General features: G+C 43.7%; 1 protein-coding gene across 4 annotated transcripts in view; it reads right to left on the minus strand.

Moving 5' to 3' along the window:
- The window catches only part of HMGXB3 (HMG-box containing 3), a 67380-nt gene extending 57287 nt beyond the window's left edge, over positions 1 to 10093 (minus strand). For 3 of the 4 annotated variants that reach the window (XM_053303783.1, XM_053303782.1, XM_053303780.1), the window contains exon 1: positions 9993 to 10093. The gene's annotated coding sequence lies outside the window, so the exon portion shown is untranslated. Of the gene's footprint in view, positions 1 to 9866; positions 9885 to 9992 lie in introns of those variants that run through there. The other variant, XM_053303781.1, reaches the window with a different exon arrangement.
- Positions 10094 to 15921: the final 5828 nt, after the last annotated feature.

Consider the following 15921-nt stretch of genomic DNA (forward strand, 5'->3'; position numbering starts at 1 on the left):
CCTATACCTTGTTGAGGGGAAAAAAGCTTACTAACTATCAAGCCCCAAGGGCTTGAAGATATATAGCCCAGCACCAATAAAGATGCTACATACCAGGTGAGGCCACCTCCAATTAGATCTACAAGAAAATTAGTGTGAGCATTTAAGCACCAGCTGTACAATATCACCACATTCACAAGGAATGCAGCTTTATCTTGCTTTTAGAACTGTTGACTTGTCTTGCTGCTAAGGCTGCTTAAGCAGTCTATTCATAAAAAATGCAGATTTTTTTGCTTTTCAAATTGTTGACATGTCATGCTGCTAAAGCTGCATAAACAGTTTACCATATAAGATACGGAAACCATATCTTAGGAAGGCAACTCTGGGAAGAGCAGACACAGCTGAGAAGCTGAGCAAGCCCTTCTAAACATCTAGTCTTTTCCACTTCAAACAAACCAAGAGGGGAGTTTTGCAGGGGCTGTTTCTCTCTAAGGGGTAGGTCTTAGTCTCTCTATCTCTGTGTGTGTTACTTGTTAGGGTTACTTGTTAGGGTGAACATATAACAGGGCTAGGAGTTTTTAGTTACCTAAAGGCAGTGTTTACTAGTAGTGGGGGTGGAGTCAGCTAGGGCTGGGAGGGGCCCCACATTCCTTCCTTTGACTCACATCCTGTGTGACAGTTGGAAGCCTACTCTGCATATGAGGTGTAGGCCCGAGAGCATAGCGAACAGGGATAGCAAACAAGACATAGGAGTTTTGCAGGAGTTTAGCGGGAAGTGTGCAGGGGAGCCTGGAACAAGCCCCACAATCACAAGGATCACAAGGAGCCTGGTGGAGAAGAGAACGTAAGTACATATCCCTCCCTCGTATCCCTCATATTCTTGGGAAAGGCTGTGTGGACAGTTAAATAGCTGACCATTACAGCTGAGACCTATCCTAATAAACTATCTAATAAACAGACAATAAGCTCCCTAAATACTGTAAACAGCCAACAAAACCAGTATGAAGATAGAAGGTCAGCAGGGGAAGGGGCACTTCCCAGTGTATTGCACAGAGTGCCACATGTACGACTATTTGCCCCATGGGCAGAAGTCATGGGTGTGTGCTCGGTGCAAGGAGCTCCTGGCTCTCAGGGAACAAATCCGTTCCCTTGAGACCAAGGTGGCGGATCTGGAAAAGCTCAGGGAGACAGAGAGGCATGTGGATGAGACCTTCAGGGACATGATAGAGGTATCCCACTCCAGGGCTGGTAGCTCCTCTGCCGTCAGGGAGAATGAAGGTCTTGGGCGAGGAGGACATCGGTCTGAGGAAGAGGGAAATGCTCCTTTAGAAGGGACTCCTTCCATGGATGATGAGCCCATATCCTCTCGCACAGGGGATACTCCTCTGGGGGGTGGGGGCCTCCTTGTAGTGGGTGATTCGATCATTAGGGGGATAGAGAGATGGGTTTGTGACCCGCGTGTTGACCACACGGTGACTTGCCTGCCTGGTGCGAAGGTTGCGGACATTACGCAGCGTCTAGACAGGCTCCTAGGCAGTGCTGGGGAGGAGACAGCTGTCGTGGTGCACGTCGGCACCAACGATGTGGGGAAATGCAGTCAGGAGGTCCTGGAAGCCAAATTTAGGCTGATAGGTAGCATTTTGAACTCCAGGACCCCCAAGGTAGCATTCTCAGAAATTCTACCTGTTCCACGCGCAGGTACAGTGAGACAGGCAGAGCTGAGGGGTTTCAATGCGTGGATGAGACGTTGGTGCCGGGAGGAGGGGTTTAGATTTATTAGGCACAGGGATACATTTTGGGGCAAGCAAGGCCTGTACAAAAGGGACGGGCTGCACTTGAACCAAGATGGAACCAGACTGCTGGTGCTTAAAATCAAAAAGGTTGCAGAGCAGCTTTTAAAATGACACCTGGGGAACAGCAGATGGGAGCTGGGCAGTATCCCGTTTGGCAAAAGCCATCCTTTAAAGTGTGAGGCTGCAAAGAATTCAAATAAAACAGATGGGGACGGAGCAGAACCGCATAAAGAGCAGACGGGAGGCTGTGCCAGCAGGTCAAAGAGTCAAAGGAATAGCATACATCAGGGGAAAGATTCAGTGTATAGGTGCTTGTATGCCAATGCCAGAAGCCTCCGAGCCAAGATGGGTGAGCTGGAGTGCTTGGTTGCTAATGCAGAAATAGATATAGTGGGCATAACAGAAACATGGTGGAACGGTGAGAGCCAGTGGGACACTGTTATCCCTGGGTATAAACTCTATAGGAATGACAGGGAGGGGCACCTTGGAGGAGGGGTAGCACTGTATGTTAAAGAAGGGATAGAATCTAACAAGGTAGAAAACCTAGGTGGACTGGAGTCCTCCACAGAAACCCTGTGGGTGACTATACAAGGCCGGAAAGGAATCGTGCTAGTGGGGGCATGCTATCGCCCTCCGGATCAAAATGCCGACAGTGACTGGGAGTTGGTGGAGGAAATCAGGGAGGCGTCAAGGAGAAGCAGGGCTGTAATTATGGGTGATTTCAACTACCCACACATAGACTGGGTAAATTCACACTCAAGTCAGGACAAAGAGGTCAAATTTCTAGATACGCTAAATGACTGTGCCTTAGAACAGTTGGTCATGGAACCGACCAGAGAGAAGGCGACCTTGGATCTAATTCTGAGTGACACCCAGGTCCTGCTGCGTGATGTCAGTGTCATCGACCCTTTAGGGAACAGTGACCACACTGCCATCAAACTCAGCATACATGCGGGGAGAGAATCACCAAGGATGTCAAACACAGACATTTTAAATTTCAAAAGAGGAAACTTCTCCAAAATGAGGAGTATGGTGAAAAGAAAGCTGAGGGGGAAAATCAGGAGAGTCACTTCGATCCAGAGTGCATGGCGTTTACTCAAAACCACAATACTAGAAGCCCAGTTAGATTGTATACCCAAAAGGAGGAAAGGTACCACTAAGTCCAGGAGGATGCCAGCATGGCTAACGGGTACCGTCAAGGAAGCCATAAAAGGGAAGAAGACTTCCTTCCGAAATTGGAAGGCCTGTCCAAATGAAAAGAACAGAAAGGAACACAAACTCTGGCAAAAGAAATGCAAGATGACAATAAGGGAGGCAAAAAGAGAGTTTGAGGAACATTTAGCCAAAAGTATCAAGGGGAATAACAAGAACTTCTTTAAGTACATCAGAAGCAGGAAACCTGCCAGGGAGGCCGTTGGGCCATTAGACAATGAGGGAGTGAAAGGGATTATTAAGGAGGATATGGAGGTTGCAGAGAAGCTGAATGAGTTCTTTGCGTCTGTCTTCACGGCAGAGGATACTGAGCATATACCTGTTCCTGAACCAGGCTTTTTAGGGATGGAGGCTAGAGAGCTGAGTCTGATAGAAGTGACAAGGGATGATGTTCTAAACTGTCTGGAAAAACTGAAAGCTAACAAATCACCAGGGCCGGATGGCATCCATCCAAGAGTCCTCAAAGAACTCAAATGTGAAATTGCCGATCTCCTTGCTAAAATATTTAACTTATCCCTGAAATCGGGCTCTGTACCAGAGGACTGGAGAGTAGCAAATGTAACTCCGATTTTCAAAAAGGGATCCAGGGGCGATCCGGGAAATTACAGGCCGGTTAGCCTAACGTCTGTTCCAGGCAAATTGATGGAAAGCATCCTCAAGGATAAAATTGTAAAGCACCTAGAAGAACAGGCCCTGCTGGGAGTGAGCCAGCATGGCTTCCGCAAAGGTAAATCTTGCCTCACCAACCTTTTGAACTTCTTTGAGAGTGTCAACAAGTATGTGGATCAAGGTGATCCAGTTGACATGGTCCAGCTGGACTTCCAAAAAGCTTTTGACAAAGTTCCTCATCAAAGACTCCTGAGGAAACTTAGCTGTCATGGAATAAAGGGACAAGTACATGTGTGGATTGCTAACTGGTTGAAAGATAGAAAACTCCTAAAATGTTCAGTAAGAGGTGCTTCCAAAGCCATGTGTTTAATTCTCACGCGCTCCCCACGCGGCGCTCCCGTGCTCCCCCCCGCGGCGCTCGCGCTTCGCCCGCCGTCCACCCACCTCTTCTGGCCGGAGGGGCTTCACCGGCCAGCCCTCCACCTCTACATCCTGACCGCCGCCATTATTTCTCTCCGCTTCTAGTCAAGTCAAGTTTTATTTACGGTCCTAGACCAAACAATCCATGCATACAAATAGCAGAACAATCTATAAAAAACTCCGCTTCTATGATTGAACTCTTGCACGCTCTAGGGCATCTGCGCATTAGTACTTGATTGCTCCCCTCACCTCAGAAATCTCCCCACCCTCACCTGAGCTGCACTCCTGCGCCTCCTCCATCCCGTTGCTTCCAGCCCCCTCACCCTTCTTAGCTGTGGCTGCAGCATTGCTGCCGCCTATTGGCCAAGCTGCAGCCCTCTATCCCCAAAGACCTCCCCACCCTCACCTGAACCCTGCTCCTGCTCCTCCCTCCAGGAGAAGCAGCAGTGGTTGACCGGTCCGTTCCTCGCTGCTGCCACCACCATGGCCGCTCGTTCCCTTCAGGCTGCTGACAGGCCCGGGCCCGTCCCTTGCCTGCCTCTGACAATGGCCTCAGTAGCCCCAAACAATAGCAGTGGTTGACTGGGCCCTTCCTTGCTGCTAGTGCTGCCATGGCCACTCATTCCCCTCAGGCTGCTGACAGGCTCAGGCCCATCCCCTGCCCTTCCTTCTGTCTCTCTTCTCCCTCCCTTCTTTTTTCTCTTTCTCTCTCCTCCGCTCGCTCTTCCCCACTCTTTCCCCCCCTCCCTTCATGTTTTTTCTCCCCCTCCCTGAGTCAACAGATTTTGTTCATCTTGTTCATCTAATTTCTTGTTCATTCCAACTGACCTTAAACATGACAGGCTCCTCCTCCTTATCTGCATAGGGAATCCCCACTGCCCAGTCAGGTGCTTCTGCTTGCAAACTCTGTCAGCCAATCGCCTCCTTTCTACCACGTCACCATTCATGGCCCATTTTGGAGAATTAATAATATAGATACACAATAAACTATAGCTGGGAGTGATGGAAGTTGTAGTTCAGCAACATCTAGAGTACCACAAGTTGGGAACCCCTGATTTAAATAATAGTCTTTAAGGCGACAGATAGCAAGACTGGAACACTTATTCTTGCAAACATCCATCTGGAACTCTGGGGAGGGGGAGGCTCCTTGGGGAAGGAGCTGACTGGGAAAGGATTAAGCACTCTTTGCATGAAGCATATGGTTTACCCCTAAAGATGAAAAAGGAGATGGCTGGCTCAAGTGAGAGTCCACTACTTATCTCTGCTATTTTCTATACTAGGCTCTCAGTTACCTTTTTCGTTTTATTCTATTTTGCCTTTTTGTTGAGTCATCACCTACAGCTGCTTCTTTCTAAGATCCAAAGGCAGTATGCCACAGAATGTTATTTACTGGTGGACAACAGTGCAAGAGGCTTTTGCCTTCATGCCCTATTTGTGGGCTTCACAAAAATATCTTGGTAACCACTGAGGGGCACAAGACACTGGGTTTGAACGGACCTTTAGTCTGATCCAGTAGGGCTGCTCTTACTTTTTAAACTGATTCTAAGGCTAAGATACAGAAAAGAAATGAATCAACACCCCCTTTGGTGCTCAAGTTGCCTTTCAAACTAGGGCCTCAAATTTTAGGGGTCCTTAATTTTAATAAGTGCTTGAGAATGTTATTAAGTTGTAATCATAATATACCACACCCAAAACATTTCCAACCACTTACTACCTTTACAATCCAGACAAAAACAGAATACAATATACCACCAAGCACAAACATTTATAAAATAAAGCTCATACCTTACATCCATCCACCAAATCATCCACAATTTCTCTAAAACCCCATATTGATTGAATTATGTAAACCTTTATCTACTGAACACCTACTGCATCACATTTTCTATAAATCAGGGCTCAACAATTCCCAGGCATGAGCTCTCCACGACACCTGGAAATTTAAGCATGGTGCCTGAGCCAGGAGATGGATGGACACAACCAGGAGGAGGGTGGAAGATGAGGGCACATTGCTCTCTCCTCTTCCTGTTTGCTTCTGTCTGGCTCAGGCAGGCAATGGACTGACGTGACAAAGAGGAGGAAAAAAACGGCCCCCCATTCTGCTTGCTCTCTCCTTTTCCTGGTTGTGTCCGTCCAACTGAGCAAAATAGATGCGACCAGGAGAAGTGAGCAAACTAGGCGGTAAGGTCACATCCCCCATGGAGTGGAAGGTGTTGCTGGAGGTGAGCACCAATTCTACCATAGAGTGGGCAACATTGCTGGGGACAGGCTGTGAGTCCACCACATGCACACCCACCACATGCAGCAGAGGACAGTCTGGTTCCTAAATTTTTAGGCTGCTCCTAGAACCAAAGAAAATTTGTCATGGCCTGCTATAAATATATCCACAATAAACAAACACATCTTATCTTGTCATCTTCCATAGCAACAATTTACTTGGAATGGTAAATGTCCTTATGTCTAACGACAGATATAAGGCCAGTTTGGATACCAGCTGGTATATGTGATAAAGAGAGTTGCACTGAGAGTGCACCTGCCCTGACATCACTGAAGGTGCTCCCATTTAAAAAGGTATTGGGAGCATATGTAGAGGGGTGATTCAGAAAAACAGCCCCCTTGTGTGATTAAGGACACCACGGGAGTGTATGAGGACATCCTCCAGTTATGTCAGGGTGGGCACACTCTCAGCACAATCCTGTCCCTATCACACTGGCCAGCATCTCGTCTGAAACAGTCCACCATCACAGACAAATCCAGAAAAACAAGAACGCATAATGAGAAAATCAGAATTTACAAGTGTAATCAGGGGCAAGATGAACAGCTTTAATATCAGATTCAGAGCAGCATAGTAACAATGATAAGTTACTTTAAAAAATACAAGAGTTAAGACAGAATTCATGCATTGTCATCTAGAGAAGACGTTGGCAGTCTGAATGAAAGGTTCACATATTTCAGAAGTGTCCCCTTATATAAGGAGGAGGTAGGACTAGGGGCATGGAGAGGAAAAATCTTCTTGGGGAAGATCTTGGGGAATCACATTCAGGGAAATTGCATGTTGGTTAAATACAGTAAGAACCTTGTTATCCGCGGCTCTGTGTATTTGTGGGTGTCTAATTGACACCCATTTTCATTATCCGCTGCACTTGGCAGTTTTCTCCTTACCTGGTTCCCAATATCGGAGCTGAGATGACACAAAGAAACCTGCTTTAAAAGCAGGGGAGCATGATGAAGAGAAGTGCGGAAGAGGCAGATTTTCCTCCACTCCCTACATGCTCCTTTTGGTATTGTCAGTAGACCACACCCTCACTTTGTAGCAAAAAAAGCCCCCAAATCTAGTTTGGTCCTGAAACCTACAGTATAACATTCATGTAAAGAACCAAGTTCTTATTATCAATAGCATCTCACTCAGTCCCATGTCAATGACGTGGCCAGACTCACCTTCAGACTAGGATGTCAGGCACGATCATGCAGCAAAATCATCCCTGCCACCTACAGCTGCTATACAGAGTGGAACAGCAGAGGCACAGCTTCTGGCTGCCAAGAAGCACCCAAACCAAGAGAGGCAATGGAAGACAAGGAAAGGCAATACATGGAGGGCAGATCAGGAGAGCAGAAGACAGGCTCCCCAGAAGCCATAAGTAGGCTTGGAGGGTGGGTGTACTGAGTTATTTAAGGATAGCAGCACCAAAGATGAGGTACTCTGAACTAGGTGTGAGTGAAGGCCCATGCTCCCAGAAAGGAGCTAAGTCAGGGAGGAAAAGAGTGCTGAAACTCCCTCTCCTACACATTCAGATGTACGAGGCAAGAAGGGGGATGGAACTGTATAGGATAGATGGCCAAATAAGTTCCGACATTTAATGTCTTTTGTAGAGGATTTGTGGATCATGCAATAGGGAGTGAATTATCACACACTGTATATCTGCAGTGTTTAATTACAAACATCCCAGTTAAAAACACACATCAGGTCAACCGTTTACATTTTTTAAGAGGATACCTCTAAAGGAAAACAAGTTATAGCAGTTTCAGAACTGAGTTGTTTTTAAGGCAACCTTATAAACAATTACTCTACAAATATTCAATAGAAAAATTAATTCTACGCTTGCCTGAAGACTCAATGCAGTATGACAATTTAGGGTTTATTATATTGCCAACTGCTCTTCCATTTTCAATCTAGGAATGAGTTTTTCTTGGTGGGCTGGAAATAGAAATGACCATACTAACATTTTAACACTATTCAGATGTTAAGTTCAACACCTGTATGATGAATATACACATGTACAGATCTGTGCACAAATTAGTAATGTTTTTACTAATTATACAACAGATGTACAGTGTACACTGTACACTGTATGTACATCTGTAATGTACATCTGTAATGTACAGATGTACATTATACAACAGATGTACAGTGTACACTTCCTATTTGTACCATGCATTTAAAGGGACTGTACCCAGACTCACTTTTTAAATAAACACAGGTACAGTCATTCACACAAAAACATGTACAAGTGTAGAGACATCTGTACACTCATACAGACACTGCTTTTTGTTTTGATGCAACACTGTTCCCATTCATTAATTTCCTCTGTTTAAATAAATGCTTCTGGGGCATATCACTCATCTTGACAATTTTTCTTTGGATCTAGCAGTCAGCTCAAAAATTTAGGAGCCAAACAATAAACACCAGGCAAAATTACCAGCCCTGGTGAAGACCTTGCAGAGAAGAAGAGTAAATGGGCTTTCTTTTACCCTCTTTACAAGTAATATGCTCAGAACAGAAACAAGGCTGCCTGGGACAAATAAAGATTTTTATTAAATAATGTTGCCTCTGAATATCCTAATCTAGGCACCATGGCTCCCTGGCACCTGGGATTTGTCAAACCCAGTTTCACTGTTATCTTTCTTGAAGGTCTACTTAAGAGGCTGCCAATGAATGTAAAGTCTCCAGTCTATCAATCTCACACTGCCACCCTATCTTCACCCTTCCAATTTAGAAAGTGTTATCACAAAACTCAAACATATGAAAGTTGCCTGCAGTTATTATTAACTGCAGAGCTATTAACTCTGCAGATGAGAGCTACTCTATACATGGTTGTTTTTTTTAAAAATCAATACTTCAGATTTCCAGGACCAAGTTTGGGTACTGAAAATAAGTTATAATGCTAAGCTTTGGTTGTTTTGGCTCAAACTTAACTGTTACCTTTGCCCATGAAATAATAAGTTATTCCCATTTAAAAGGGACAAAATTGTTTCATTTTTGAGAGCAGTGCAAAGCCATGGCAACCAGAATAAAACATTCACTGATGTTTTAAAGGTTTTGGTATACTGGGCATTTTGTTTGTTGCAAGAGACATGTTGTGTTCTTCAAAAAAGAAAACCATGAAATCAGAAACATATAACCTATACAGTAGCTTTTAAATGAGAGGCGCTGAGGCTCAAAATCTTCTGGAAGTCATGTACAAGTCCTCAGTCATTCCCCTTATGGGCGTACATTATTATAGAATAGTTAATGTTTCTCTTCACGTTTTGGGACAGGGGTTTAAAACTACAGCTGTTTGGGGGCGGGGCCATAGCTGGGTGGGGGGCAGAACCCAGGCTTTGCATGCGAAAGGTCCCTGCTTCTGTCCACTCCCAGGCATCGAGTCAAGCAGAAACGCTGGGGGGCTGCTGCCAGTCAGAGCAAAGCAATACTGGGGTAAGTGGACTAACTGTCGGACTCAGTACCCAGCAGCTTCATAGTGTTCAACATACGCCTTGTATGCCACCCAATTACCCACTCCGCCCGCCCACCTACCCTCCCTCGTGTTTACACTCAATGCAGCCCAGGCACCCTTCCTCCCTCGCTTTTCGTACCCCATGCCCCGACTCCTATTGCAGAGAAAGGGAAGGCGCTCGCTGTATTGGACCTACTATCCCACTTCCTAAGGCCTAACGGGGGAGTTAGAGAGAGGAGACGTTGCCAGCTCCTCTGTCACTTACAGCCGGCGGCGAGAGTGAAGAGGATCGTCTTCCCTCGCCGCAAACAAACAAAATGGCGTCCCCACCGTACACCTATCAGTAGCTGCGGGATGACGTCATACGTGCCCGCTGCGGTCAAGAGGCTGCAGCGAGGCTCCACCCATTTCCGGGAACACACAGAAAAATCGCGTTAGTCCTACTGTCGAACTGAGCCCGGGGGTTAAGGCGGAGTTTTGGGGTGGGTTGGAGAAAACGATGACGTCAGAGCTAGCAAGTTTCTCCCTTCTAGTTAACCGACTATAAGTTTTTTATATGCTTTTGTTCGCTAAGAAGTAAGCCTCTTTGATTTCAGTGGGGTGAAGCTGCAGAATTGGGGTTCTTCCATCATGCCTAAATTTGTTCCCCACTTTGCTTTGTATAACACGCAGTTTGAAGAACAGTTCTAGGGAACTCCAAAGCTTGCAATTTTGTGATTTTTGGAAGGGGAAAGTTGGCTAAAGAACGTTTTGGAAGAGGATAATCTGGTGGGAAATTAATTTTTTGAAGGAGAAAGTAGTTAGAGAAATCATTATTATTTAAATACATATAAAAATCATAGCTGTATTGAAGCCTTAGACAATATTCACAAGTGACAGTGTGGTGATAACTTCATCAGGACCAATATACGTTTGTGAGCAGCAATCTTTTGAGTTCTCCAGAATTATTCAAGTAACCGATCTAATTCGTAGCTTTGCTGCTATAAAAGCCAACTGGATTTGGTGTTTGGGACCCAAACCTTACCCATGCTTGGTCTTGAGTTTGTGCTGTTGGCAGTGTTGGGCATGGTAGGTCTTACCTAGTCGAGCACACTGTTTCTAGTAGTGACTGCTGAGGATCCACTGCTGACCCCCGAGACCACCTCATAGGGTGGTAAAGGGGGAAGGTCTCGTTCGAGATGCCTCTAGGTAGCTCATAGAGAACAATTTGCAAAGGGCTCCTTGGACAACTGGAGCCTCGTGACCAGCCACATTCCACTGGGAAGTTTAAAAGCAGAGCATGAGGGCAACAGCAGACCTCTCGTTATCTCCAGCTCTTGGTTTTTAAACATATGGTGTAGAATAGCCTGTGAGCTTGGAGATTTCATTTACCTGTCATGGCTGATAAGGATTTCTATGCAGAGCTTTGGGGTGGGGCAGGTAAAGTAGGTGGAACTGAGGGGAAAGTGTTGCGATGGCTTGATACAGTGGGTGAGACTTGTAGGAGGACTCCCATCTTTTGAAGGTTCCAGCTGCCATGGATTATCCATTTAATAATTGTAGAACTTATTTTCTAAATTTGGATATTAGTTGCTGTGAATTCATATCAAATACTGAAAATTACATGTCAGCTAGAACTATTTGGCTGGCTTAGCACTTTTTTGCCATGAAATCTGAAGTCCGTTTGTTTGGAAATAAGTACAGCTGAGTTAAATAAGGCTGGCTCCTCAGTCAATGCACAAAGATTTGCAGCTTACCGTAAGTTCTATAAGAACATAAGCTCTATGCTCTGGCAGTGCTGGTGGTAAAGAAGCAGTTCTTTTCTGCCTGCATTGCTTCCACAAATTCACATCCAGCTGGGTTGTCTAAGGTTGTGAGGGGGCTAGTATGTACCCTTCCCCCTTGAATTTAAACTTGGAACCATCAGTTACTCACTGTGGTGTTTTTAATGACTTATTAAATTTAATATACTAAACTTTGAAATTCTGTTAAGTTTTAGATAACACAAATGTATGCTTTTGTCACAAACCCATGTTTTCTAAGAGTCAAAATGTGCATATATATATATATATTTAATATTTGGATTACTGGAAGTGGCTTTCTCATTACACCATTGCAAAGCAGTGTATAAATATTCCTAATAATTACAGCTAGTGTTTAAATCTAGAGTAGAGAATGTAGGTTTTTCCATTTAGGTGATCATTTGTACACATTTAGAGGAATCCATTGAAAATATTGTCTGAACTAGTTCAATAATAGATTAGAGTTATTTAAGGGCAGCAGTGCTGAGGATGAAGTGCTCTGGACTGGGTGAGAATCAGCACTTATGCTCCCCAGAATCCCCATTCTAGGAGGAGGGAAAAGGTGCTGAAAACCCTTCTCCTACACACTGAGGCCCAAGGGATGAGAAAGGGACTTGGGGTTGTATAGGGCTGACAGAAAAATAGGTTTCAGTACTTATTTTGTAGATGATTTGTGGATAGGAAGTGGATGATAACACATTGTACATCTGCAGTATCTATTTATAAACATCCTAGCCAAAAGCATATGACATTTCAACAAATTTGTTTATAGGAGACCACTAAAGGAAAGCATGTTATAGTTAGTTTCAGAAGGATGGTGCCTTATAAACAATTACTGCACAAATAGCCAATGAGGTTAATTCCAAGCTTTGCTGAAGGCTCAATGAGATATAAAAGTTTAGGGTTTGTGTGATATTGTCAAATGCTCTTCCATTTTCAGTCTATAATTGATCGCTTCTGAGTGGGTTAATGGTGGAAATGATCATACTAATGTTTTGAAAACCTGCTTTCTTAACACTGAACTGAGCTCTTCTAAAGAAACAAAAAAGCACAAATACTGATGGTATTCCATGGAGTTTGGCAACTAAACCTCAGTTTGATTGCAATCATGTTTGTTTTCCTCCCTTTAACAAAGAGCAAAATCTCCAAGAACTAAGAGCTACTTAATTAAATTGCTGTGGCACAGCAATTTCAACACAAATTGCTGTGTTGAAAATCTTCCAGAAAAATTTCCCATACTTTATTTTTCTGTGGAAATTTTTCCATTTCTGAACATTCATTGTAGCATGAAATTCATTAGTAACAGTGAATGGATGCCAATGGAATATTAGGCAAGGCTGGCATTTTCAGAGTTGAAAGTAACATTTTTCAGATGATTATCACTAGGAAGTTTGTGGTAGAGTACATATCTACTGTATGTCTATAGGCCACCTCTAGCCTCAAAGGTGGGGTGCCTCTGAGAACCAGTTGCAGGGGAGTAACAGCAGGAGGGAGGGCATGCCCTCAACTCCTGCCTGTAGGCTTCCAGCGCCATCTGGTGAGCTACTGTGTGAAACAGGATGAAGGACTAGATGGGCCTTGGGCCTGATATTTATTTATTTATCTATTTATTTGATTTATATATCGCCCCTCCAAAAATGGCTCAGGGATCCAGCGGGGATGTTCTTATGTTGTATTGATTTGAGTATTCCAATAATTTCTTTCTATATAAAGCTCTGAATATGTTTCAGTATATCATTTAAACCACATTAAGCCTCTTTATTTATTTTCTCCCTGAACAAATATTTCTGTTCAACTTCTTTACTACTTGAAAAATGAGATACAGTGTGGGAAATTAATACTGTGGGAGGTTTTGGTTTGGTTGTGTTTGCTTAAATATATCAGTCCAATAACATGCCAAATCAGATCACAATCTACTTAGAGCATCAGGAAAATATGCATTTAAAATTTTCTGAGAATGTTATGCAAATAAGAATTTTTCATGGGAAAATTTTCCAGAATTTTTTCCAAAGACTTTTCCCATTCAACATTTTCCAGGAAATCATGTCTCTGGCAACAACTTTAAAACAAAGTAAGAAACTTTTATACAATGTGTGAAACTCATTGAGTCCAGGTTTATGAAGGCTAATATTGCATGCCTGCCAACATGTCCCTATTTTCCTATTCACCTGAATGGGAAAATAGGGACATGTTGGTAGGTATGATATTGTGCCTTGGCTAAAAACCAGTGTTGTATAATGATTGGAGTGCTAGATTGTGACCAGGGAGATAGGGGTTCAAATTTGTGCTTATTTTCATGAAGCTTATCAGCTAACCTTGGGCCAGTCACTCTATCTCAGCCATTTAGTCACTCTACCTCACAGTATTATATTATGAGAAGAAGAATGGGATAAGCCCATATACACAAAGTAGTGTCTGGATGGAGTAGATAGGCCCATGTACACAGAGTTCCCTGGAGAAAGGCTGACATACAATTTTAATTAAAAACAAGCAGCCTGAATGATGTCACGTAAACAAGAAGTGGGATGTAATATCATTCTTGATGTTATATTATACTTCTACCTTCTAAAGCCAGTTACAAGGCTCAAGGTTAACCACGGATATGTTGATTATCTAGCAAGAGTTTGGATATGCATCAATCCACATAGATCCATCTTATCTGTGCTCCTACTTGCACCTGTTCTTGCCCACCTCACTGCTTCCACACAGAAACAAAATTGCATCACCTCTCATTTCTGTCTGTCTCTATGTTCTGCTGGTACTCCTAGTTTGGCATTTCTTCTTCAACTTAAGCATCTTTGCCTGGTCCCAAAGGAAGAAAGTCAGTGTTTTCCCTGTGAACACTACATAACTGCTACCAAGTTGCTTAGAACCCTACTCATCATCCACCCACTCACTTTTCCCTCCCACATCTCAAATAATCTGAGCTAGTGTGGATATACTACCACATCTGGCTGCAGGTTATATCTAGGGATGTGCACAAACCGAGGTTCGTGTACAGGTTCAGCATTGTGGGGGTGGAGCTGTGAGTGGGATCTTTAAAAAGCAGGAAAACAGGTCCTTACCTGCTTTCCGCCACCCCATGCAGCTTCCTGCTGCAATAGCGCTCCCCCCAAGAACCCGTGTGCCCACGGTCAGCAACGCCATGCATATCGCTTATATGCATATATATCCTTTCTGAGCCAAATTATCTTAGTCATTTTAACAGGAGAGAATTAATCACTCTATCCTGTTTCTTGTATGCTTGTTTGAAGCAGCCGGTTGTGTTCACTGTCTGAGAGAAATGCTGAGAGAAATAGTGACAACTACATAATATACACAAAGTATAAACATTGTTCTTAATTTCTCTTCCCTGGTAAATTTTTCAGGATACACCTGCCCCTATCTTTCTTTGCAGGTATGATGACTAAATATATGTTATTCTTGCTGAGCACAACTTTTCTCACCCCACACTGTCTCCACCATCTTAGTCCTATACCATAACCAAGTTTGCCACTCCACAGTGTCTTCCCCATCATATTTTTCTTCACTCTTCCCCCAGTATTCCCCATTTAATCCCATTTGAACAAGAAGTGGCCATGGAGACAGGTCAAGAAAGCATGAACCAATCACCTTCCTCATATAGCTGTCTGCCTTCCAGCAAGCTAATCTGGATGTGATAGATGTTATTCCTCATAAGGTCACCTGCCTGCTACCTCTAAATTTCATTTTCTATCATTGCTGATTGCCAAGATATGTGCTTGACATTATAAGCTGCCCTTATAACAAGCCTGCACCATTTTTCTTTTCCATCCCATCATGAAGATGCCATGATTCAGTGCTTGTTTTAGATTCTCCCTCTCATTTCATTGGGGAGAACTTCTGATTCCAGTAGCTTATCTTAGGAGAATCGGCAGTGAAATAAGCAAAAGAAAATAGCATTTGATTTTACCCCCCTTTTGAAGGGGTAAAATATTAAAATCAAGGCATTAAAAGAAAACTGTTTTACAGTGTCACTAGAGCCCAATTAATCTAAAAAGGTACACAGATTCTGCAATTTTCTCCTGTATTACAGAAACAGCCCAAGTCAACTGCTCCATCACTAATTATGGAGCCATTTTGTACTTATGCTGAAATAAGTTGTTTCACATGCTACCCATTTTCCTGAGCAGGGAGAAATTCCAGGGATGCAGCAGTACTTACATTCTGACTTCCTTAACATACACACACACACACACCTACCACATATCAAGTGGTATTTTCCCCCATGAGGATCTTCAAAGCCATTAATTTTCTCATTCAGAGACATCCACTGGCCTTCTGACTTGTGGTCAGTTAGCCATTACTTACTCTTAGCAGACAAACTGTGGGTAACCATGTTGGCCCATTGATGGTGGAAATGGGGAAACTGAAAAGTCACAAAAAAAGGAGAAA

Source organism: Hemicordylus capensis, chromosome 2, assembly GCF_027244095.1.
Source record: "Hemicordylus capensis ecotype Gifberg chromosome 2, rHemCap1.1.pri, whole genome shotgun sequence".
Lineage (NCBI taxonomy): Eukaryota > Metazoa > Chordata > Lepidosauria > Squamata > Cordylidae > Hemicordylus > Hemicordylus capensis.